We start from the raw sequence: 24,537 nt of genomic DNA on the forward strand, positions 1-24,537 counted from the left end.
GCACCCAGCTGTGACAGTGTTTGGCTGCGCATCCTGAATGGCGGATGCAGTCTTCTGGGACCTTTGAGTGTCCCAGAAGACTACGGGGGGGGGGGGGGGGGGAGAACTTTCATTGCAAAGCACTGCAGCACTCGGATCAGAAGTGGGAGCAGGTAACTGTCAAAATTGGGCACCTGCTCCCCCCCCACCCCTGCTCCTCAAAAGTGCCAATTATAAAAGAGGAGCGGGGGACAGGGCCTGTAGCTTACGCATATATTTTTAAGTGTGCGCAGACTAAACCCCTGTTCCTAACGCATATTGTTAGACAGGTCAATTTGGTTGGTTGCTGGCTGGTCGGTAAGTTTGAGCTTGGAAATCTTCCCTTCCAGTGCTCCTTGCTGCAAAGAGCAAAGTTATAGGTTGGGGGAGTGGCCAATTGTTTGTATTTTTATTTTTTTGGTCAAGCAACGCACCTTCCCTCTGCCTATCCATTAAAATGCACATGTTCTCATTGTAGAGAATCACTGAATTTAGAGTTAGGGACTACAGAAAGAAGGGTGCCTTGACGGGGCCTGTAGCTTACACATGTATTTGCAAATGTGTGCAGACTAAACCCCCGTTCTTAACGCATATTGTTAGACAGGTCAATTCGGTTGGCCACTGGCTGGTTAAGTTTGAGCTTGGAAATCTTATTGTATTTATATCTAGCTGATACCCAGGGATCGCTATCTACCGCAATGGCTGTTATAGAAAATTTTGGCACTTTCTCTGGTCTTACGATAAACTGGGATGAATATATATTGCTTCCACTGGACTCTTTACAGGGCCCCCTTCCATCTGAATCATCAAAACCTAAGGTTGATGTTAGAAAAAAAATCTGTCATCATTAGTTCAGAAATTCAAATCTCAGGGTAAGGTGTGGTGTAGGCTGCCACTCTCTGTGGCTGGGCACATTATTCTTTTGAAAATGATATAAATGCCTCAATCAATGTTCTACTTGCACAATTCACCCTGCTGGATTCCATTTAAATACTTTAAAGAGTTTATTAAGATTTTTCGGAATCTCATATGGTGTAATAAGCCTTCTAGAATAAAACATTTTTTTTTACAATATCCAAATGATCAGGGAGGCTATCAGCACCAAATCCTTGTGCATATTTGCTGGTGGCTCAACTCCAGCATCTTGCAGGCTGGAAAGTAAGCGGTCTGCATGCAACTTCTTATATTCTACTTACCTACCTCATAATGGCAATCCGGTGTTGGCTCTAGATTTCACCATCCCACCCTTTAATCAATTTACATATCCAACACTAAACTTGATATATACAGTGCCTTGCGGAAGTATTCGGCCCCCTTGAACTTTGCGACCTTTTGCCACATTTCAGGCTTCAAACAAAGATTTAAAACTTTAATTTTTTGTGAAGAATCAACAACAAGTGGGACACAATCATGAAGTGGAACAAAACTTATTGGATATTTCAAACTTTGTTAACAAATAAAAAACTGAAAAATTGGGCGTGCAAAATTATTCAGCCCCTTTACTTTCAGTGCAGCAAACTCTCTCCAGAAGTTCAGTGAGGATGTCTGAATGATCCAATGTTGACCTAAATGACTAATGATGATAAATAGAATCCACCTGTGTGTAATCAAGTCTCTGTATAAATGCACCTGCACTGTGATAGTCTCAGAGGTCCGTTTTTTAAGCGCAGAGAGCATCATAAAGAACAAGAAACACACCAGGCAGGTCAGAGATACTGTTGTGGAGAAGTTTAAAGCCAGATTTGGATACAAAAAGATTTCCCAAGCTTTAAACATCCCAAGGAGCACTGTGCAAGCGATAATATTGAAATGGAAGGAGTATCAGACCACTGAAAATCTACGAAGACCTGGCCGTCCCTCTAAACTTTCAGCTCATACAAGGAGAAGACTGATCAGAGATGCAGCCAAGGGGCCCATGATCACTCTGGATGAACTGCAGAGATCTAGAGTTGAGGTGGGAGACTCTGTCCATAGGACAACAATCAGTCGTATACTGGATAAATCTGGCCTTTATGGAAGAGTGGCAAGAAGACAGCCATTTCATAAAGATATCCATAAAAAGTGTTGTTTAAAGTTTGCCACAAGCCACCTGAGAGACACACCTAATACGCAAACGTGGAAGAAGGTGCTCTGGTCAGATGAAACCAAAATCAAACTTTTTGGCAACAATGCAAAACGTTATGTTTGGCGTAAAAGCAACACAGCTCATCCCCCTGAACACACCATCCCCACTGTCAAACATGGTGGTGGCAGCATCATGGTTTGGGCCTGCTTTTCTTCAGCAGGGACAGGGAAGATGGTTAAAATTGATGGGAAGATGGATGGAGCCAAATACAGGACCATTCTGGAAGAAAACCTGATGGAGTCAGCAAAAGACCTGAGACTGGGACGGAGATTTGTCTTCCAACAAGACAATTATCCAAAACATAAAGAAAAATCTACAATGGAATGGTTCACAAATAAACATATCCAGGTGTTAGAATGGCCAAGTCAAAGTCTAGACCTGAATCCAATCGAGAATCTGTGGAAAGAACTGAAAACTGCTGTTCACAAATGCTCTCCATCCAACCTCACTGAGCTTGAGCTGTTTTGCAAGGAGGAATTGGCAAAAATTTCAGTCTCAAGATGTGCAAAACTGATAGAGACATGGGCATCCGCAAAACTTTTTTCAGGGGGGGGGGGCGTCATTTTAAGGTCACTCATGCTCCGCCCCTTTTTGACAATGTCATGAAGGGGAGGGGCTTAGCCATTATCACATAAAGCGCAGGCATACAAAGGTCTGAGAAACCTGATGCAAAAGTTTAATAGAAGAATCAAGCTGCCATTGTCTGATTAGCAATTTCTAATCTGTTTTTATGTTTACACTATTGACACTATTGAATGCACCACATTATTCATACACACAGGATCAAGGCACTACAAGTGAATTTGGCAACTATATAGGACTTAGGGGCCCATTTATGCTAGGTGCTGAACCCCACACCTTTTTTACATGGATCTGGGCTTTACGCCCTTCTTGGGGTATAGCTGTCTCAGCCTAGTTGTATATTGTAACCCATGAGAGTTCAGGGTATTGCAAAGACTAAGCTTGCTTTCTATCTATCTATCTATCTATCTATCTATCTATCTATCTTCCACATCCACATCCAAAGTGGATGAATGTTTGTTTGTAGACATTACTTGAACGGGGAACCCCAAAAAAATAGATAGATAGATAGATAGATAGATAGATAGATAGATAGATAGATAGATAGATAGATAGATAGATAGATAGATAGATAGATAGATAGATAGATAGATAGATAGATAGATAGATAGATAGATAGATAGATAGATAGATAGATAGATAGATAGATAGATAGATAGATAGATAGATAGATAGATAGATAGATAGATAGATAGATAGATTGGTTTGATCAGATGCTTGTTCAAGCCGATAACGGCTTATTTACATGGGACCGAAACTGAAAGTAACCAAATTCTCATCACTTCCGGGTTCTGATGTCACACAGTGGGAAGAATGACATGCTACTAGTCACATCTTAATGGCAGTAAAGGCTGTGGTGGGACTCCTTTCCACTGCCTGTAAAAAGGAATCCAGCGGCTTCTTAGCCACTAGAAATACTTTTACTTTGTGCAGAATTGCTGGGGCGAGTAAAAAAAAATGATATCTTGATCATTGCTGCAATGATGACTATCACCCTTCCTTTTCAGCGACGTACAATTTGGGATTGGTTTGGGGGTGGTAAAAATACAGCTCTGCTGCATATTTACTGCTCCCCCAAATTAAGTGTAAAGTAGCATCTCACTGTGTCTTATGATCATCAGCATTACAATAATCACACAGGCAACACAGTAACCAGCTGCTTTATCATGGTTGTTAGATACTGACTTTGTTAACTCATGGCTGTACTGTGTTACAGACTGTAACACAGTACAGCCATAACAAAGTCCACACTCAAAAGTAATGTGACAGCGAGCCATGATGTGTGGCTTATTGTAATGCTGATGGTATCCTGCTGTGCTTACTGTGGGATTTTTGTAATGCTAGTTACAATGATGATAACCTCCTGTAAGCAAAATAATAGGACACAGTGAGGATTCGATGCTCTATGCTTCACTCACTGTGTCCATTGCAGCCATGCTGTTCCCTGTCAGTTGTCTGCCTCCTCACATCTCAGTACCTGAGAAGGGGAGCCGGAAGTCAGGCGGGGATTCATGGTATCACTCAGCCGGCCGGGACTAATTGAATCGCGGGGAAGCATAATGTACATGCACTCCGAAAATGAAGAAATAGTCCCTCCACTGCACTCATCTCCTGCTCCCCAGGAAAATGTCATATCCCCCTCCAAAAAAGTAGGAGCAGGGAGAAATTTGGCAAGCTTCTTTTTTTTTTTTTTAAAGCAATATGGAAATGTAATGCTGCACGGGCCCACTGTGTAGCTGATGGTGGCGGGCCTGGTACAACAGGGCCAGCTGTCAGAAGGGGAGAGGACACAGAGAGAGGAGGGAGCCGGCGGATCACTTGGTGCTGCGGCGATCCCATAGTTGCCAACATTTAAAAAAAGTTTTTAGGAACACTTTTTTTTCTGTGTCCAGAAAGCTTCTGTGGGCGGAGCATTACTTTAATGAGGGGCAGGGCATTCATTGTATATGAGCGTGGTTATACAAGAAGGCTAATCATGTGCTTCCATCAGGGATCTGACAGCAATGAAATAGTTAATTATGTCCAGCCACCAGGGATCTGCTGGCAATAAAAGGGTTAATCATGGCTCTAGCATGTCTAAAGATATGATTAACCTTTTAATTGCCAGCAGATCCTTGCTGGCCTGGTGGCTGAACATAATTAATTTCTTTGCTGTCAGATCTTTGATGGAAGCACATGATTAGCCCTTTCTTTGATGGCTGAGCCCTGGTAGAAATGCATGATTATCTCTTTACCAACACACAGCTCTAGTAGCAAAGAGTTGATCACACATTTCCAACTCATCTGCTATCAATAAGAGGGTGAATGTCCAGTCATCAGGGATCATCTTCTAAGATTAAATGGACACAGCACTGCCTCCATTGCCCCCCTCCAGCAAAACACTGCCTGAAAATGTGCCCCCCCCCCTCATTACAACACCAAGAACCTCATCCCCATTGTTTGTGCAGTTACAGTACCTTCACACCCTATTCTTCCTCATTCTCCTATTCTGGCAGGAGTACATGGTGAGTTTTTCAGCAGCCCAGTGAGCCCACAGCCTCACACGTGCACACAAGCAATAGATATTCAGAAGCTGATGCCTGTGAGAAAACGTCCCGCACTCTCCCCCTTCTGTACAGCGGCTACTAATGGAGAGAAGAGGTACTGCAAGCATGCATCCATAGACTGTCAGGCTGATGGAAAGTGTGATCTGAATGGCACACACGGAGGTTTGCATTCCAGGCATTCCAGGGGGGGGCACTCGCCCTCCCTTGCCCTGCCTTGCGGACACCCATGGATAGAGACATACCCCAAGCAACTTACAGCTGTAATCGCAGCAAAAGGTGGTGCTACAAAGTATTAACTTAAGGGGGCTAAATAATTTTGCACGCCCAATTTTTCAGTTTTTATTTGTTAAAAAAGTTTGAAATATCCAATACATTTTGTTCCACTTCATGATTGTGTCCCACTTGTTGTTGATTATTCACAAAAAATTACAGTTTTATTTATGTTTGAAGCCTGAAATGTGGCAAAAGGTCGAAAAAAAGTTCAAGGGGGCCGAATACTTTTGCAAAGCACTGTAAGTTATTGCAGTCTATTAAAAAAAAATGCTGGACATCTTGGACTACACTAGATTTACGCCATTATGGTCAAATAAAGTGTTTCTGGAAAACCTACAATTGCCAGGATTTTACAGATGGGAGCCGGCTGAGATTAACACCCTTATACAACTTTACTCTGATGGGTTTTTGAAATTGTCTCAACAACTCTGTACTAAATTTATTCTAGACCAAAAATGTTTTTTTTTTTCAATATTTACAATTATGAATTTATGACATGCTCTGAAAACTCAAGGTTTGGCCTCATAGGTCTCCTTTTCTTCCATTCCTATCTTGGACAGTATAGCCAACATATACTACAAAGGGCCTTTTTACTAAAGTTTATACACGATTACTATCTGCAGTGCTCTCTGGACTTTCAATGTAGGTAAAGATGGGAGGCAGAAATGGATGCACCTTTAGGGCATATATATGGTCCCAAGTATTACAGAATTACAGTACAGCTTGCCTTAATATCTCTCAGCTTTTTATTTTGTACAGAGCCTATCGCACCCCAGAGTTGTTGCACAAGGTATGTAGGAGAGAAAAATCTGATTGCGCAAGATGCGCTAAATCTCCTGGCTCCTTTATGCTCCTCATTTGCAGATGCCCAAAGTTATTTTGGTATTGGCAGGAAGTGCTGGACTTAGTAAACTCAGTATATGGTATAGGGCTAAATCTAGCCCATGTTCTTTGCCTCTCGAATTATGTAAGTTCTAGTATCACCCCCCCCCCCCTCCTCCATTATAGATATAATTCAGTTGACCCATACCCATTCCGCATATGAAGTCTCCTTTGCTTCATCCGTTGGTAGATACCAAGTTGTCAGAACTTCCTGTGAGAAATGGTACAACCAAACTCAGCCTTCCTAAACTATTAAATTGTTATTTTATTTATGGTTTATTGTTATCAGCACAGTATACGACTGTTGTCGATACAATTTATATATTCTTTGTATTTCTGGAAAAATTAAAATTTCAATAGAAATCTATTAAAAGTAATACAACTATTTTGGATAATGCATAGGCAATATGCATAGGCAATAAAGGTAAAAAATGGTGCAGCGCTAAAATGTTAAAACCAATAAACAGTAACAATGTCCATAATGATCTGGGAATGTTCATAAATCCAGAGCCAGGCTTGAGGTAAAGGTGACCCGTGTATAGAAGTAGACAAAACACCAAACATGCGTGATTCCACCACCACAGTTAATGCCAGCCTCTCACCTCCATGCACTGACCACAAGGGCCATTGCGCTTTATCATAGACTCTGGTGAACTTCTCCTGTCCCAGTCTTGGACGGTTTGCCCCCAGTGTGGCTAACTTGTTTATGTCACACTGGGAGGAAGAGGTCATCTTTACAAACCGTCCTCCCCAGCTGAGCTGCTACCGTCGTTTTATCAATGACCTTCTGCTGATATGGAAAGGGGACATGACCAGTTTACAACATTTCATGGATCGACTCAATTCCAACACTCGGAATATTGAGTTGACATGGAATATAAATACTGAGAGTATTGTTTTCCTTGACTTGGAGATTTTTAAAAAAGATGGTAGCTTGAAAACTCGAACATATTTCAAGCCGACCGATAGAAATTCTTATATACCCACAGGCAGTTGCCACCATAACCTGTGATTGTATAATATCCCAAGAGGGCAGTTCCTGAGGATGAAAAGAAACTGCTCCTTGGAAGAGGATTTCCAGTCCCAATCTAAAAAATTGGCATGAAGATTTCTGGAAAAAGGGTATGACCCTGAACATATTGAGAGAGAACTTTCTAGAGTTAGCACCACCGCAAGGGAAACTACACTAGTGCCTTCTAGAAAAACTACCTCCAGTAATGAATTTTGCTTTGTGCTGGATTACAATATCCAGTACAGAAAGTTTGAAAAAATTGTGGCCAAGTATTGGCCTATTCTACAGCATGACAGGATATTGGGCCCTGCACTCCCGGCTAAGCCAAGGTTTGTGTATCGGAGGGCACCCACACTCAGAGACCGGCTAGCCCCTGGAGTGGTTGACCCACCTGTCAAATCTGGTAATGCGCTCTTTCCCTCTTTAAAGGGATTCTATGCCTGCGGCAAGTGTGCGGCCTGTAAGACCTCTAAAGGTAATATTAAGCGAAGGAAAGAATTTGTGGCCACAGCCACACAAGAGGTGCACATCCACAAAGATTTCATCACATGTGAAACAAAAGGGGTTGTGTACATGCTTGAATGTAAGTGTGGTTACCAGTATGTGGGCAGGACCACAAGGGCCTTACATGTAAGAGTAGGAGAGCACATGAATAGAATCCGGAAAGGTAAAGATAAGCATAATGTCCCCAAACACTTCAAAAAATACCATCAGTGTGACCCTACGGGTTTGAAGTTTTGGGGCATTGAGAAAACCACACGTCACTGGAGAGGAGGCAATTTTGTGAGGCAATTAAGCCGCAGGGAATCATTCTGGATTTTTCAGACTAAAGTTTTAGTACCTGGCGGGCTTAATATTGAGTTTGATTGAAATTGTTTTATTTCTAATAGATAATGGATGTGGTTTATTTTGATTTTGTTTGTTTTTTAATATGTATATGTTTTAATTTCTGATGTATATTTAATGGTGCTCTTTTTATGTATGTGGACCTCTCGGAGCCTCGTGGGTATACGCCACTATTGATTGAAAGCTGATTGATTTTTCTGCTTCTTACAATAAATTTTAGGTCATGTGCCATTTTTAATATAGTGTTTTACTAATGAAATTTGTGCAGCATTTGTACCGGTGCATTTGTGGACCGGGAGTGTTTCAGTTCCGTGTTATGAACGCTCCAAGTATCGGTCTATATTATGCTACTTACAGCCACCCGGAAGTAGGGAGTTTTTCCCTCATCAAAGATGGAGATTGGCGATATGTCATTTCCGCTTCGAGAATTAGCGTCCGGTTGCTAGGCATCTATTTAAGGCGTGAGGGTGCCGCCCGCTTCGTACCCCTGCTGAAGAAGTCAACGCCCACTGACGCAACGCGTACGGGGGAGGAGCTGTGACGTCACCCGCGACGCTCTGAGAGGACCGCACGTTCGAGCACATCGATCAGATGTTTGACATGTTGTTCCCGATGCACTAGGAATAGTGCTATGTTTGTGAGTAACCAGTTTTTATTTTGAATAAATGTATCCAATTTTAAACGGAGAGCACTAGATGTCCTTTGTTATCCTTTCATGTGGAATCTTTATGCTGACCTGCTGAGGGGCTGTGGTTTCCATGATCTTAAGACTGGGACAGGAGAAGTTCACCAGAGTCTATGATAAAGCGCAATGGCCCTTGTGGTCAGTGCATGGAGGTAAGAGGCTGGCATTAACTGTGGTGGTGGAATCACGCATGTTTGGTGTTTTGTCTACTTCTATACACGGGTCACCTTTACCTCAAGCCTGGCTCTGGATTTATGAACATTCCCAGATCATTATGGACATGGTTACTGTTTATTGGTTTTAACATTTTAGCGCTGCACCATTTTTTACCTTTATTGCCGGTTTTTGGATTTGTTAGTATTGACCAATACCGGTGTCCAGCTGCTTATTTCTCTCTATTTTTTGGATTTTAGCGCTGAATAAGCCTCTGCCTTTACAATATGCATAGGCAATATCTTGCCAGTCAGGTAATTCAAAATTGGTATTCAAATCCCGTTCCCATTGATTCATATAAGGGATTTTAGTAGTCGGATAAGTAAAAGTGGCGTATACCTTAGATATCCATACCCGTAGGAGGCCTTTCGTTCAACAAGATAATTTAAGATTTTTAACTGTAAGGGGTCTCCTTTAACAAATTAAGTTTAGATCGTATAAAAGAAATAATCTGATAGTATCAAAATATTTCACTAGAGGGCATTTGCAACGTGTCTCTAAAATATTGTAAAGAGTGTGGTTGATCCCCATTGAGGTAGTCACCTATCCTAAAAAAGCCTCTTGTTAAGCCACCATAGAAATGGCATCGGAGTCAGTCTGGGTGAGAACTTGGTTGCAAAACAAGGGGGCCAGTGGGATATGTGGAGATGACAGGGGTTTTCGAAGTTTTACTTCATCCCAAACCGCTAATGAATGAGACAGGCTAGGACATAAGATAGGGGGGCGAAGACTGCTAGGAAGCCACATTAGCGAACCAATGGCAACAGGGTGGCACGAGAGAGCTTCAATAGAGACCCAAAGGGGTGTGGATGTCTTGGCCATTGTGTAGGAGAGCTGAGTTATTTGGGCAGCTTGATAATAAGCCTGAAAATTAGGGGGGGGGGGGGCAAGCCCACCACTTGGTTTGAAACATACAATATTAATTTATTAATTCTGGGTCTTTTATTGCCCCAAATAAAGTGAAGAATTTCTAATTTTAAACGCTGTAGATCTCCCTTTGGGACAGCAATCTGTAAGGTTCTAAAATAATAAAGTATTCTAGGTGGAAATGCCATTTTGATAGAGTTGATTCTGCCAAACCAAGATAAGGGATAGTCTGCCCACCATCAAAGATCTTCCCGAAGTCAATGAAATAGTGGAGGATAATTAGCCCGATAGAGAGTTTCGATTGAAGGAGTCAGTTGGATACCTAAATAGGGAAGGGAGTTTAACGCCCATTGAAAGCTATAGGTATTGCGCAAGGTTAGCACCGTCGAGGGAGGTAAAGAAATATTAAGGGCCATTGTTTTTTGGGTATTCAAAGAAAGTCCTGAGAGCTGGGAAAATTGGTGTACAAATATCAGCAAATTAGGTAGGGTAGTTTGAGGGTTAGTGACATACACGTGGACGTCATCGGCAAACAAGAAGCATTTATGTTCCTGTTGCCCACAACATATGCCATGTATACTAGGATGGGATCGAATTGCTTTGGCTAATTGTTCAATCGCCAATGCAATAGCAATGGTGAAAGTGGGCAACCCTGTCGTGTTCCACGTCGGATAGGAAACAAGAGCAAACTAAAACCCCTAATCGAGCCACAACCAGTGTGACAGCCATGTTTTGATAATTGACTCAATTTTGTAACATTCAAAAATCCACGGACTACTGACAATATTTTACATATCTAAAAGCTTACCAACTATTAAAGTGCAAATGTTCCACTTCAAAGTATCGCTGTGACTAATAAGTGTTATCATATAAATATTCACAAGTGACATGAAGTGTCCATGATAAATAAGTCCCCAAATTATTAGTGCAGAAAACAGTGTTTCAATCTTCTCCCGCTGGAACTACTTGAAAAGACACACCACATCATGTGCACAGGTGATCCCTCTCCCAAACAGACTTACCAAATATATATGCCTCCCACTCTCTTGGTTGGCATAATACACTTGTGTTAAATATACCAGCCGTTAGATCCTATGTGCATCACCATATATCTCCGCAGAAGTCATGAATGACCCTTAACATGTGAAAAAAGAAGCTATAGCCTCCAATGATACAGTAATCAAAACAACTAAATTTTATTTAAAGGTAAAAAGCCACTCACACATTTAAAATCAAATAAGTGCATAGTAAAGATAGTACAGTTAGAACTTTATTAAGATATACTTATTTGGGTCCACAGACAGTTCTTATCGTGTTATTTTCACAGTTTATTCTTTGTATTGCTTGGGATTAGCTCTTCCACGCAGAAATGATTTTGCACATATATAAAAGGTTGTCTACCTAAAGTCTAACCAACCAATGACCCATTCTTCTAGCTTACAATCACAAGAACAGAAAAGATTCTGACATTTTTTATAGTCGAATATATATACTGTATATACTGTATTTTATTTCATTGTAGAATACTTGTTCTTTTATTTGCACTGTCCTTTTCCTTTTCGGAATATGAAAGATATGAAATTTAAATGTTTGTTCTAGGTGTACTTCTTATCCACTGGACAGGTAAAAATTTGAAGCCAGAATGTAAAGTAATCCTTTGAATGCATTCAATTAGTGAGATGTCAGTTGTTAATATTTGATCTTTCCCAAACTGTTAGGCTGCATTCTCACTGTGTTGTATTTTTGTGCATTTTCTCACACTTTTGTTTGCATGTTTTTGCACATTTTTGTACAGCTTTTTCAAGTGTTTTGGAGCTCTAGAGCTTTGCATTAGCAAATGGAGAACAATATCATCTGTGACATAATTTGTTGCGGTGTGTTTCTGCTTCCTTGGTTATTGTCATCTCCTTCCTGGCTTTTACTGTGTTTTGTGGTGCTTTCTGCTTTCCAAACAATGACAGATGAGATGGCGTGTATTATGGCGGCAACCACAGTAACTTCATATTTCCTAATGCAAGAAGAAGAGAAAAAGAGAAGGAAGACACAAAGATACTGGGTCCATCCTGTCACTGTTAATTTAAAACAGAGGGGCCAGTTCTGGGTCATGTACATTGACCTATGTTCACATGAAGAGAATTATGTTATAATGTCAAATAAATAAATAATAATTAAAAGTTCATTTAAAAATTATTGTGCGTGACAAAACATGAGTAAATGCTTGAAAAAGCGTGCAAAATGTACATAAATGTGTGATTAGCATGTTTCAGTGCATTTCTATGGGGAAAAATGCTTTAAAAATGCAGCAATCTGCAACTTTTTTGGCTTCGACCATTTAGGCGTTTTGGAGTGCAGTTATGAACCCCAACCATAGAGATGCATTGATTTTTTTTTTCTTTTTGAGTTTCAAGCATAACTAAGAGACGCATAGCAGAATAGAGTAAAAAGATTCCCTCTTTTTAAAAAAAAAATATATTTATAGTAAAAATGCAATGGCAGAACATAATGGTCCCATAAAGGATGATCAAGGGACGTTAGTTACAAGTGACAAGGAGAAGGCAACTGTACTAAATACATACTTCTCTTCAAAAGAAGAGTATAATAGACAATATGGTATTGTTAGCAACACAGCAGGGAGTGTACCATTGTGGCTAACAGAGGCCAGCGCTCTAAAAAGACTGGAAAACTTAATGTGAACAAATCACCAGGACCAGATGGCTTCCATCTGAGAGTCCTCAAAGAAGTCAGCCAGGTCATTGCTAAACCGCTATTCCTAATCTTTAAGGAACGCTTACTGACTGGAATGGTACCAGTGGACTGATGTAAAACTAACGTGGTACCAATATTCAAGAATGGGCCACGATACGTACCTGGAAACTTCAGGCCAGTCAGCCTAACATCAATAGTTTGTAAACTACTGGAGGGGGTGATAAGGGTCTGTATCAAAGAATTTTCTGATAAAAATAGTATCATTATTAGCAACCAGCATGGATTTATAGAAGATCGTTCTTGTCAAACCAACCTATTAACAGTCTATGTGGAAGTGGATGTGATGTATCTAGACTTTGCCAAAGCATTTGACAAGGTACCCCAGGTATTCCTAATCCACAAATTGAGGACTATTCTTTGAGGTCTAGGTCTTTGTTGAGAGTGCTACATTTCTGTGTTGTTTGTCTATCTCATGATAGTATATGTATCTGGATATAAAACTGGTTACAGGGGAAGGTCCAGAGGGTAGTGACAAATTTCTTCAGAATGGTATGGAGTAATGCGATGTACCACAGGGCTCTGTCCTGGGATCAATCCTGTTTAACTTGTTCATAAATGATATAGAGGTTGAGATAAATAGTTCAATCTCAGCATTTGCTGACAAAACTAAGCTAGGCAGGGCAATAACAGGATATAGCAACCTTACAGGAAGTCCTCAATAAAATAGAGGGTTGGGCAAGCACATGACAAATGAGGTTCAATGTAGGGAAATGTACAGTAATGCATTGGGAAGCTAAAAATATAAATGCAGGCTACACCAGGAAGCGAACCTCTGGAGAAATCAAGGATGGAAAAAGATGTGAAGGTCCTATTTGATGACAGACTCAGCAATAGCATGCAATGCCAAACTGCGACAAGCAAGGCCAGTAGAATATTAGCATGCATTAAAAAGGGTATTTACTCAAGGGATAGAAGTATAATTCTACCACTTTACAAAAATCTTGTTTGGCCACATCTTAAATATGCTGTCCAGTTCTAGTCACCACCAGTCCTTAGAAGAGAACTGAAGAGAGCTGAAACTGGAGAGAGTCCAGGGAAGGGCAACAAAAGTAATAAGAGAACTGGAGCACCTCAGTTATAAGGAACAAATACAAACAGTAAACTTATTCTCCCTGGAGAAGAGACTCTCAAGAGGGGATATGATAGAGATAAATAAATATCTTAATAAATAATGAATATCTTAATGGTGATTCCAACATTGGGAGGAAACTATTAAGTCTCAAGTCACTCAAGAAGACACGTGACCACACACAATGAAGTTGGATGAGAAGCAGTTCAACCTTTAATGGCGTAGAGGGTTTTTTTACTGTTAGAGCAGTAAAGATGTAGAACTCCCTTACACAATCGTTGGTTTTCAGGGGGAAGTGTCACAAATTTAAAAAAGCTTTTAAATGGGCATCTTACTGAACACAAAATATAGGAATATGGTAAGTGGTAGTGACATACACACACACATACACACACAGGTTGAACTAGATGAACTGGAGACTTTATTCAACCTTACCAACTATGAAACTGTAGGCGTCCTGCTACAAAATGCTCAGGTGGGAATGGGCCCTTAAGAGCAGTGTTCAATAACCCTTGTGCGTCTACGAGTTAGGCAATTTTTTTTTTCAAGGTCTAATTTAGACTTTGACAGCCACTGTCCATATTATGACATGGCTCACTAAACAATTAATATAGACTATTGTGGGATATATGCCTTATTTATTACTAGGGGGTTATAGGAAGTGTGAATTTTACAGCGCAAAGGCTGAGAACTGCAAATCATGGGAGTTCATAAAACTACTTAGTGTTAAAAGTGGAAAATCTGGGATTCAACTCTTTTTTTAAATGTTTTTTTTTTTTTTTTTTTAATTATTAGCTTCATATACCAAAGCTCAAGACATTGTGAATGACAGAGTTTCATTGGGGAAAGAAGATGGCAGAATAACTCAGATTCTCTTTAGTTTTTTTCACAGTCCATTAGGCAGACAATGAGAATAAACTAAAGAGTGATACATTACGTTGGCACTTGCCAAGTATCTGCTCTTTATGATAATGAGAACATAGTTTGTCCACACTGTATATCCACTAAGAAAACTCATTTATTTGTAGTAGTTTTGGGCTCATCACAAAAATAAGCATTACCACTGCATATATTCTGCTTCTGCTCGAGTAAAACATCAGTATGTCGGCAGCAATAAAAAATAATTTTCTCTTATTTTTAGTTTATACTGTAGATACCCCAGAGCCCTCATGAGGTGTATTACCTTCTGCTGCCTTTAAGGAAGAAGGTCTGTTGAAAAGTTTAGAGGCACAGTTGCACATACAATTGCTGGAAAATATGTTATTTTTATTAAATCTGTGTTGTAAGAAAAACAAAATCATATTCATATATATATATATATATATATATATATATATATATATATATATACATACACAGTATCTCACAAAAGTGAGTACCCCGTCACATTTTTGTTAATATTTTATTATATCTTTTTGTGTGACAACACTGAAGATTTGACACTTTGCTACAATGTAAAGTAGTGAGTGTACAGCTTGTATAACACTATAAATTTGCTGCCCCCTCAAAATAACTCAGCACACAGCCATTAATGTCTAAACCACTGACAACAACAGTGTGTTCACCCCTGAGTGAAAATGTCCAAAACGGGCTCAATTTGTCCTCCCCGGTGTCATGTGACTTGTTAGTGTTACAAGGTCTCATTTGTGAATGGGGAACAGGTGTGTTAAATTTTGTGTTATCACTCTCGCTCTATCATACTGGTCACTGGAAGTTCAACATGACACCTCATGGTAAAGAACTCTCTGAGGATCTGAAAAAAAGAATTGTTGCTCTACTTAATGATGGCCTAGGCTATAAGAATATTGCCAAGATCCTGAAACTGAACTGCAGCACGGTGGCAAAGACCATACAGAGGTTTAACAGGACAGGTTCAACTCAGAATAGGCCTCGCCATGGTCGACCAAAGGAGTTGAATGCACATACTCAGCGTCATATCCAGAGGTTGTCTTTGGGAAATAGACATATGAGTGCTGCCAGCATTACTGCAGAGGTTGAAGGGGTGGGGGGTCAGCCTGTCAGTGCTCAGACCATACGCCGCACACTGCATCAAATTGGCTTGCATGGCTGTCGTCCCAGAAGGAACCCTCTCCTAAAGATAATGCACAAGAAAGCCCACAAACAGTTTGCTCAAGACAAGCAGACTAAGGACATGGATTACTGGAACCATGTCCTGTGGTCTGATGAGACCAAGATAAACGTATTTGGGTCAGATGGTGTCAAGTGTGTGGCAACCAGGTGAGGAGTACAAATACAAGTGTGTCTTGCCTACAATCAAGCATGGTGGTGGGAATGTCATGGTCTGGGGCTGCATGAGTGCTGCTGGCTTTGGGGAGCTACAGTTCATTGAGGGAACCATGAATGCCAACATGTACTGTGACATACTGAAGCAGAGCATGATCCCCCTCCCTTCGGAGCAGTATTTCATCATGATATTGACCCCAAACACACCTCCAAGATAACCAATGCCTTGCTAAAGAAGCTGAGGGTAAAGGTGATCGACTGGCCAAGCATGTCTCCAGACCTAAACCCTATTGAGCATCCTCAAATGGAAGGTGGAGGAACGCAAGGTCTTTAACATCCACCAGCTCCGTGATTTCATCATGGAGGAGTGGAAGAGGAGTCCAGTTGCAGCCTGTGAAGCTTTGGTGAACTCCATGCCCAAGAGGGTTAAGGCAGTGCTGGAAAATAATGGTGGCCACACAAAATATTGACACTTTGGGCCCAATTTGGATATTTTCACTTAGGGGTGTACTCACTTTTGTTTCCAGCGGTTTAGACATTAATGGCTGTGTATTGAGTTATTTTGAGGGGACAGCAAATTTACAGTGTTATAAAAGCTGTACACTCACTAATTTACATTGTAGCAAAGTGTAATCTCTTCAGTGTTGGCACACAAAAAGATATAATAAAATATTTACAAAAATGTGAGGGGTGTACTAACTTTTGTGAGATACTGTGTGTGTGTGTGTATATATATATATATATATAGATATATATATATATATATATATATATATATATATATATATATATATAAGATATTGTGCATATTATATATATATATTTATGCACAAACCCGATTCCAAAAAAAGTTGGGACACTGTACAAATTGTGAGTAAAAAAGGAATGGACTAATTTACAAATCTCATAAACTTATATTTTATTCACAGTATAATATAGATAACATATCAAATGTTGAAAGTGAGAAATTTTGGAAAGGCCTTGCCAAATATTGGCTCATTTTTGGATTTCATGAGAGCTACACATTCCAAAAAAGTTGGGACAGGTAGCAATAAGAGGCCGGAAAAGTTAAATGTACATATAAGGAATAGCTGGAGAACCAATTTGCAACTTATTCGGTCAATTGGCAACATGATTGGGTATAAAAAGAGCCTCTCAGAGTGGCAGTGTCTCTCAGAAGTCAAGATGGGCAGAGGATCACCAATTCCCCCAATGCTGCTGCAAAAAATAGTGGAGCAATATCAAAAAGGAGTTTCCCAGAGAAAAATTGCAAAGAGTTTGAAGTTATCATCTACAGTACATAATATCATCCAAAGATTCAGAGAATCTGGAACAATCTCTGTGTGTAAGGGTCAAGGCCAGAAAAACGTTCTTGATGCCCGTGATCTTCAGGCCCTTAGACGGCACTGCATCACATACAGGAATGCTACTGTAATGGAAATCACAACATGGGCTCAGGAATACTTCCAGAAAACATTGTCAGTGAACACAATTCACCGTGACATTCGCCGTTGCCGGCTAAAACTCTATAGGCCAAAAAAGAAGCCATATCTAAACATGATCCAGAAGCGCAGGCGTTTTCTCTGGGCCAAGGCTCATTTAAAATGGTCTGTGGCAAAGTGGAAAACTGTTCTGTAGTCAGACGAATTAAAATTTGAAGTTCTTTTTGGAAAACTGGGACGCCATGTCATCCAGACTAAAGAGGACAAGGACAACCGAAGTTGTTCTCAGCGCTCAGTTCAGAAGCCTGCATCTCTGATGGTATGGGGTTGCATGATGCATGTGGCATGGGCAGCTTACACATCTGGAAAGGCATCATCGATGCTGAAAGGTATATCCAAGTTCTAGAACAACATATGCTCCCATCCAGACATCGCTTCTTTCAGGGAAGACCTTGCATTTTCCAACATGACAATGCGAGACCACATACTGCATCAATTACAACATCATGACTGCATAGAAGAAGGATCCGGGTACTGAAATGGCCAGCCTGCAGTCCAGATCTTTCACCCATAGAAAACATTTGGAGCATCATAAAGAGGAAAATGCAACAAAGAAGACCTAAGACAGTTGAGTAACTAGAAACCTGTATTAGACAAGAATAGGACAACATTCCTATTCCTAAACTTGAGCAGCTTGTCTCCTCAGTCCCCAGACGTTTGCAGACTGTTATAAAAAGAAGAGGGGGTGCCACACAGTGGTAAACATGGCCTTGTCCCAACTTTTTGGAGATGTGTTGATGCCATGAAATTTAAAATCAACATATTTTTCTCTTAAAATTATATATTTTCTCAGTTTATATATTTGATATGTCATCTATGTTGTATTCTAAATAAAATATTGAAATTTGAAACTTCCACATCATTGCATTCTGTTTTTATTCACAATTTGTACAAGTGTCCCAACTTTTTTGGAATTGGGTTTGTATATATATATATATATATACACACACACACACACACACACACACACACACACACTATATCGTCAAAAGTATTGGGACGCCTACCTTTACACGCACATGAACTTTAATGCCACCTCAGTCTTAGTCCGTAGGCTTCAATATTGAGTAGGCCCATCCTTTGCAGCTATAACAGCTTCAACTCTTCTGGGAAGACTGTCCACAAGGCTTAGAAGTGTATTTATGGTAATGTTTAACCACTTAAGTCCCGGAGGATTTGGCTGCTCAAAGACCAGGGCCTATTTTGCGATTCGGCACTGCGTGACTTTAACGGACAATTGCGCGGTCGTGTGACACTGTACCCAAATTAAATTGACGTCCTTTTTTTCCCACAAACAGAGCTTTCTTTTGGTGGTATTTTATCACCTTTGGGATTTTTACTTTTTGCGCTATAAACAAAAAAAGTGCGACAATTTTGAAAAAATAACAATGTTTTTCACATTTTTTTATATGAAATTCCCAAAAAAATGTAAAAATCTAAATTTTTTAACATTTTAGGCCAATTTGTTTTCTGCTACATATTTTTGGTGAAAATATAGCAATAAGCGTATTTTGGATTGGTTTGCGCAAAAGTTATTGCCTTTACTAACTACGGTAAAGATTTATGTCATTTTTATTGTTGGGAAAGATGTGTGTAATTTTTAATGTTTTTTTTTAACTAGTAATGGCGGCGATCTGCGATTGTTTTTGCGGGACTGCGACATTGCGGTGGACAGATCGGACCCTTGACTGACATTTTTTTTTTTACACTTTTGGGGGTACCAGTGACATTACTACAATAATCAGTGATATAAATATTTACTGTTACTGTAAAAATGTGACATTGACAGGGAAGGGGTTAACTTTATCGGTGATCAGTTGGTTAAATGTATCCCTAGGGGCATTATTCTAACTGTGGGGGGGCGTGGCTTGTGATGTAACCATAGAGACATAGGATCCTGCATAGCAGGATCGTACAGTCTCTGCAGTTACACCAGGGAGAATGACAGGCGACTTTGTTTACATTAGCCCCCTGCCTTTCTCCCTCTCCAGCGGGAGATCGCGAGTGGCCGGCGGACATCGGAGCCGCCGGTCACTCGCGCGGGGATGTTAGTGAACGAGCGGGGGTGGGAGCACGCCGGCGGCGACGCGTGCTCGCCCCCCTAGAGGCTCGTGGACGAGCGACTTACCCTTACGTCGCTTTGCCCAGTAGGGGCTGACCGCCGCAGTAAATAGTCGTGTGGTGGTCGGCAATTGGTAATCATTCTTTCAGAAGCGCATTTGTGAGGTCAGGCACTAATATTGGAAAAAAGGCCTGGCTCACAGTCTCCGCTCTAATTCATCCCAAAGGTGTTCTATCGGGTTGAGGTCAGGACTCTGTGCAGGCCAGTCAAGTTTCCCCACCCCAAACTCGCTCATCCATGTCTTTATGGACCTTGCTTTGTTCACTATTTAAATCATTTGGTGCAGGGGGGATTATGGTGTGGGGTTGAACCCATGGTGTGGGGTTGAATTTTGAACCCCTACAGACTAAGACTGGGATGCCATTAAAGTTCCTGTGCAGGCATCCCAATACTTTTGACAATATACGGTGTGTGTGTGTATATATATTTATATAAAAATTTAAATTCTTGTTTTTACAAGGGATTATGTCACACTTGGTTAGTGCTCTGGGCATAGAATAGAGCCCAGATCTGTGCAACCAGCATTGAGCAGAGCATACGATCATCGGCTCTAAACAGCTGATCACAGGACCGATGAGTCTCAATACTTCACCTTTGTGTTGTAAAGAAAGACTGTCACTTTAATTGCTGAAGAACTTAACCCCCATGGAAGCACATGTTCTACCTCTTAGATTGTATTTCCATGAACAGTTTGAAGAACACCCTGATTACTCTTGTCCTTAAAAGTCCATGGTTGGGAGAAACTATCTGTAAAAATACCCAAGCTGGCTGACAGCACAGTGGGTGGCAGATCCTGTGTATCCACTTTTCCCACCGACAGTCTGTAACACAGGTTCCAACCATTGTCACTTCCAATCTCTGTCATCATATCTAGTGGTTGGTTGCTAGGACCACCTGGCATCCTAGCAACCAGCCATGTGCTTTCTCCAGGCCCAAGAATTCAGAGAAGGAGGACAGAACTTCATTCTTCATACCTATTCTAAGTACTCCGCCTCTCAGTTTCTACCCTGCTGCCTGCCAGACTGAGAACAGGGACCATGATGTAAGACAGTGGACTCTGAGGTCCTTTATGTAAGGGAGGAACTCTGGGCACCCTGATGTAAAGGGGGGAACTCTTGGGACCCTGATATGAGGGAGGTACTCTGAGGATTATAATGTAAGGGAGAACACTGGGGATTGTGATGTAAGGGGGGGCTCTGGTACTCTCGTGTAAGGAGTACTGAGAGAACTCTGATATTAGTGGGAAACCTGAGGTAAGGGAAACTCTGGAAAAAGTCAGCCCCTAAACCTTTAAGCTCTTTGTAGGACAGAAAGTATTACTTTTTAGTTATAATTGATGATGAAGATGTGCCTGCACAGTACAGATAGGGTTTAACACAGCTGCCCAGCGCCCTCACAAATTTTTCCTTGCTGTAATATGGCTGCAAAAGTGTAAAAATAGTTTAGGGATACAAAATCTTGTTTGAACAATACCTTATGCATACTCCATTGAACTTCCATTTCGTTTTTAGATTGCCACTCTTTTGACAGGTGGAACATTTTAAATTGCCACAAAATTGTTAAAATTCTACAAAAGGTTACACTGACAATTTGTTGAGAACTGGCACCATCAGTATGGGAAAACGTTAGCACCTGGTAATATCACATTTATTACTATCAGAGATTAAGATGTTGTATGAATACAACAATAACATACTGTATATGTGTGAAAGGATAACTTGTGGAAAGGAAAGTTCAGAAATGTTAGTCTCAAAAATGCAAAATGTAACAACAGTTACTTTGTGCAGTAATCAACAATCCAGCGGGATATTTCTTTCTTGAATCCTGTGAGCGCTGTATAAGAGAAAAAACCTCCACCATGATATACTCCTTTTGAGAATGACCCCCACAACAAAGTTCATGGAAGCGCTTTTTAATCGAATCCAGGTCTCACTGATCTCTCCCAGAAATCTCTCCTCTCCAGATTGATCCGCTGTTACTCTCAAAGGTCATCAAGGAGCCCAGTTATGTGGGATAAATGTGTCTCTCAAATCAAATATGAAAGTGGCATAGTGCTCACTGTAACATATTTTATAATTCTATTGAATATAGATGCACTCACACACAGTAAACCAATGCTGTCAGTTAGAGTTGCTGTCTCCATAGCTGCTTTGAACAGCCCTGCAAGCCCGCTTCCAGCATTCCTTCCAGGACCACTGTCCTTGGTGGAAGCCGCATCCTACACATTTCATCATGCTGGGGTCATCGGGGGCGCAGCTTACATAAGCACGTCAAAGCGCATGATTGTTGTTGCATTTTGTACTTTTGGGACTAACAACTAACAACAAACGTATTTAATTTCTGGTTCTTAGAAATTATAGCGCAGCACGCTTTGATCATTTTGAGTGATTTTTCCCACAATATTGCTTGCAGTTGGGTTTTGAGGTTTTTGTGCACAGAATTGTTTTTACACAAAATTGCATTTTATTCACTGTACTCTCTATACTCTCAGTCTTGGCTACTATTTGCTTGTAAATATTTGCTTAGCCTGTAAAAAAAATTTACCATAAACAACCTCAGTCCGTGAAATTCAAAGCTAAATCTCATATTTCTGTAAATTGTCTTAGTTGGTTATTACACAACTAAAGGAATAATGAATACTTATGCAGCTTGGCTTTAGCATTATAAAGGCTAATGCTTGGTTCATATCTATTTGCTGAGTACAATAAGCAAACAGTTCATTCAGTGTATTAACCATGCAATTTTCTCTTGGCCCTGTCTTCTCCTAAGGAACTGGCTTATGTGCACACCATGTGTTTTAGTATTGGTTGTCGTATTTAAATGTATAAGACCAAAGCCCAGTAGGATCACTTAAATTTTCTCCATGATTGTAAATTGTCCACCTTTCAATGTGGGGTATTAGGGACCAATGGTGGCTGGTGAAGTGTTAAGATAGTGGGACGCCAGGACCCGCCCACCTGTTCTGAAACCTCACACTTCTCATGAGCCACATCCCTTATAGACTCCACCCCTCCATCCCCTGCATTCCACTTGCTCCCATCCATAGTGTATAGTATACAGTAGTGTATAGAATAGTGGATAGTATAATACAATGTAATGAATTTTTGTTGGAAAGTTTCTTCTCTTTCAGATATTGTCAGAAAATACTCATTTGCATGTAAATTACAGAGGCATAGAAGTTTCTGATCGTGTTGGCTAGTGGGGGAGAAACTCTGGGTAGACAATCAAATGTGTTAATTTGTATTGATATCACCTTTACAAGGACTTTAATAATAATGGACTCTAAGTATTTATCAAGCACTGAACTTTACATTGTGACTTTTTTCTGCATGCCTACTTTTTTCTACCGTTTAATGGCCAAGATACTGGCAAGAATTTCTTCTGCTTTTTTGTCTGGACAGACGATCTGATAAACCTTAATGTCAAGTCGATACTATCTAAACCATGGGTGTCCAACCTTTTGGCTTCTCTGGGCCACATTGAGTGTAGAGAAATTTTCTCGGGCCGCATATAAAATATATACTATAGTTAAGGTATATAAGTAAAAAAATGCCGCCGCGCCTTTCCCAAGCCCCTGCACTAATTTAACACAACTAGAGGATGATCAAATGAAATTTAATCAGTATACAGAGGTTTACTTCATCTAAATGATAATAAAGGAACCCTCTAACCACCATGACCACCTCAGTGATTTCAAGTGGTCATGGTGGTAGGAGTCAGAAACACTGCACATGCCCCCCCCCCCTCCCTCTGAGGCAGCCTCTGCCTACCGTTAGTTGGAAGCTGCTGTGGCCGTGCCCCCGACCTGACTTCCTTCCTCCCCAGCAAAAATTGTCAGGGGGCAGTGGGCCGCATTGCCTGAGGTTCCGGGCCGCATGTGGCCCTCGGGCCGCAGGTTGGACATGCCTGATCTAAACCATCTTGTGGTTTCGTTTAGTGGAATTAGGAACTGAATGATCCTAGTAACTGCTCTATTGAAGGTAAAGTGGGCCTGGCCGACAGCAAATTACAAAAGCAAATTGTGGCTGGCAGAAGTTTAATTTTGGAAATGTGTTCAAGATTGCTAAAACTGAACAATTTATCTTTAAAAATGAAACCCCTGATCCTGGAGATGAAAGAATCCTGGATTTATGTGGATTGGGGCTCCTAGAGCATGATACCAAGCTTTACTTTTAGTGAGATAGTGAGAGATGTGATAAAGTAAAACTGAATACTGGATTGTGACATCAGCTTGTCTTAGCACAATATTCAAGATCTTGATGTGATATACTAAATAAACAAGCTTTGAAATAAAGCCTAACAGCTACATACCGGCCACTGATGTTTACCAAATCCTTTTCCAGTCATGGTCTAAAGTTATATTATTTAATAACTGTTTCATGGGGATATTTTAGAGGCTGGTGAAAAGAGATGTAACCAGTTTTCAATTACATATTTCAATACCTCAAGTCACAATGATATGTTTGTTGTTTGATTAATGGGTAAGTTCTAGTACAAGCCCGATAACAAAAAAGTTGGAACACTGTACAAATTGTGAATAATAAAAGAATGCAATGATCTGGAAGTTTTGAATTTCAATATTTTATTCAGAATACAACATAGATGACACATCAAATGTTTAAACTGAGAAAATGTATAAATTTAAAGGAAAATAAGTTGATTTTAAATTTCATGGCATCAACACATCTCAAAAAAGTTGGGACAAGGTCATGTTTACCACTGTGTGATATCCCTTCTTCTTCTTATAACAGTCTGAAAACGTCTGGGGACTGAGGAGACAAATTA

The sequence above is a fragment of the Pelophylax lessonae genome (genome assembly GCF_965119305.1).
Source record: "Pelophylax lessonae genome assembly, chromosome: 12".
NCBI classification, from domain to species: Eukaryota; Metazoa; Chordata; class Amphibia; order Anura; family Ranidae; genus Pelophylax; species Pelophylax lessonae.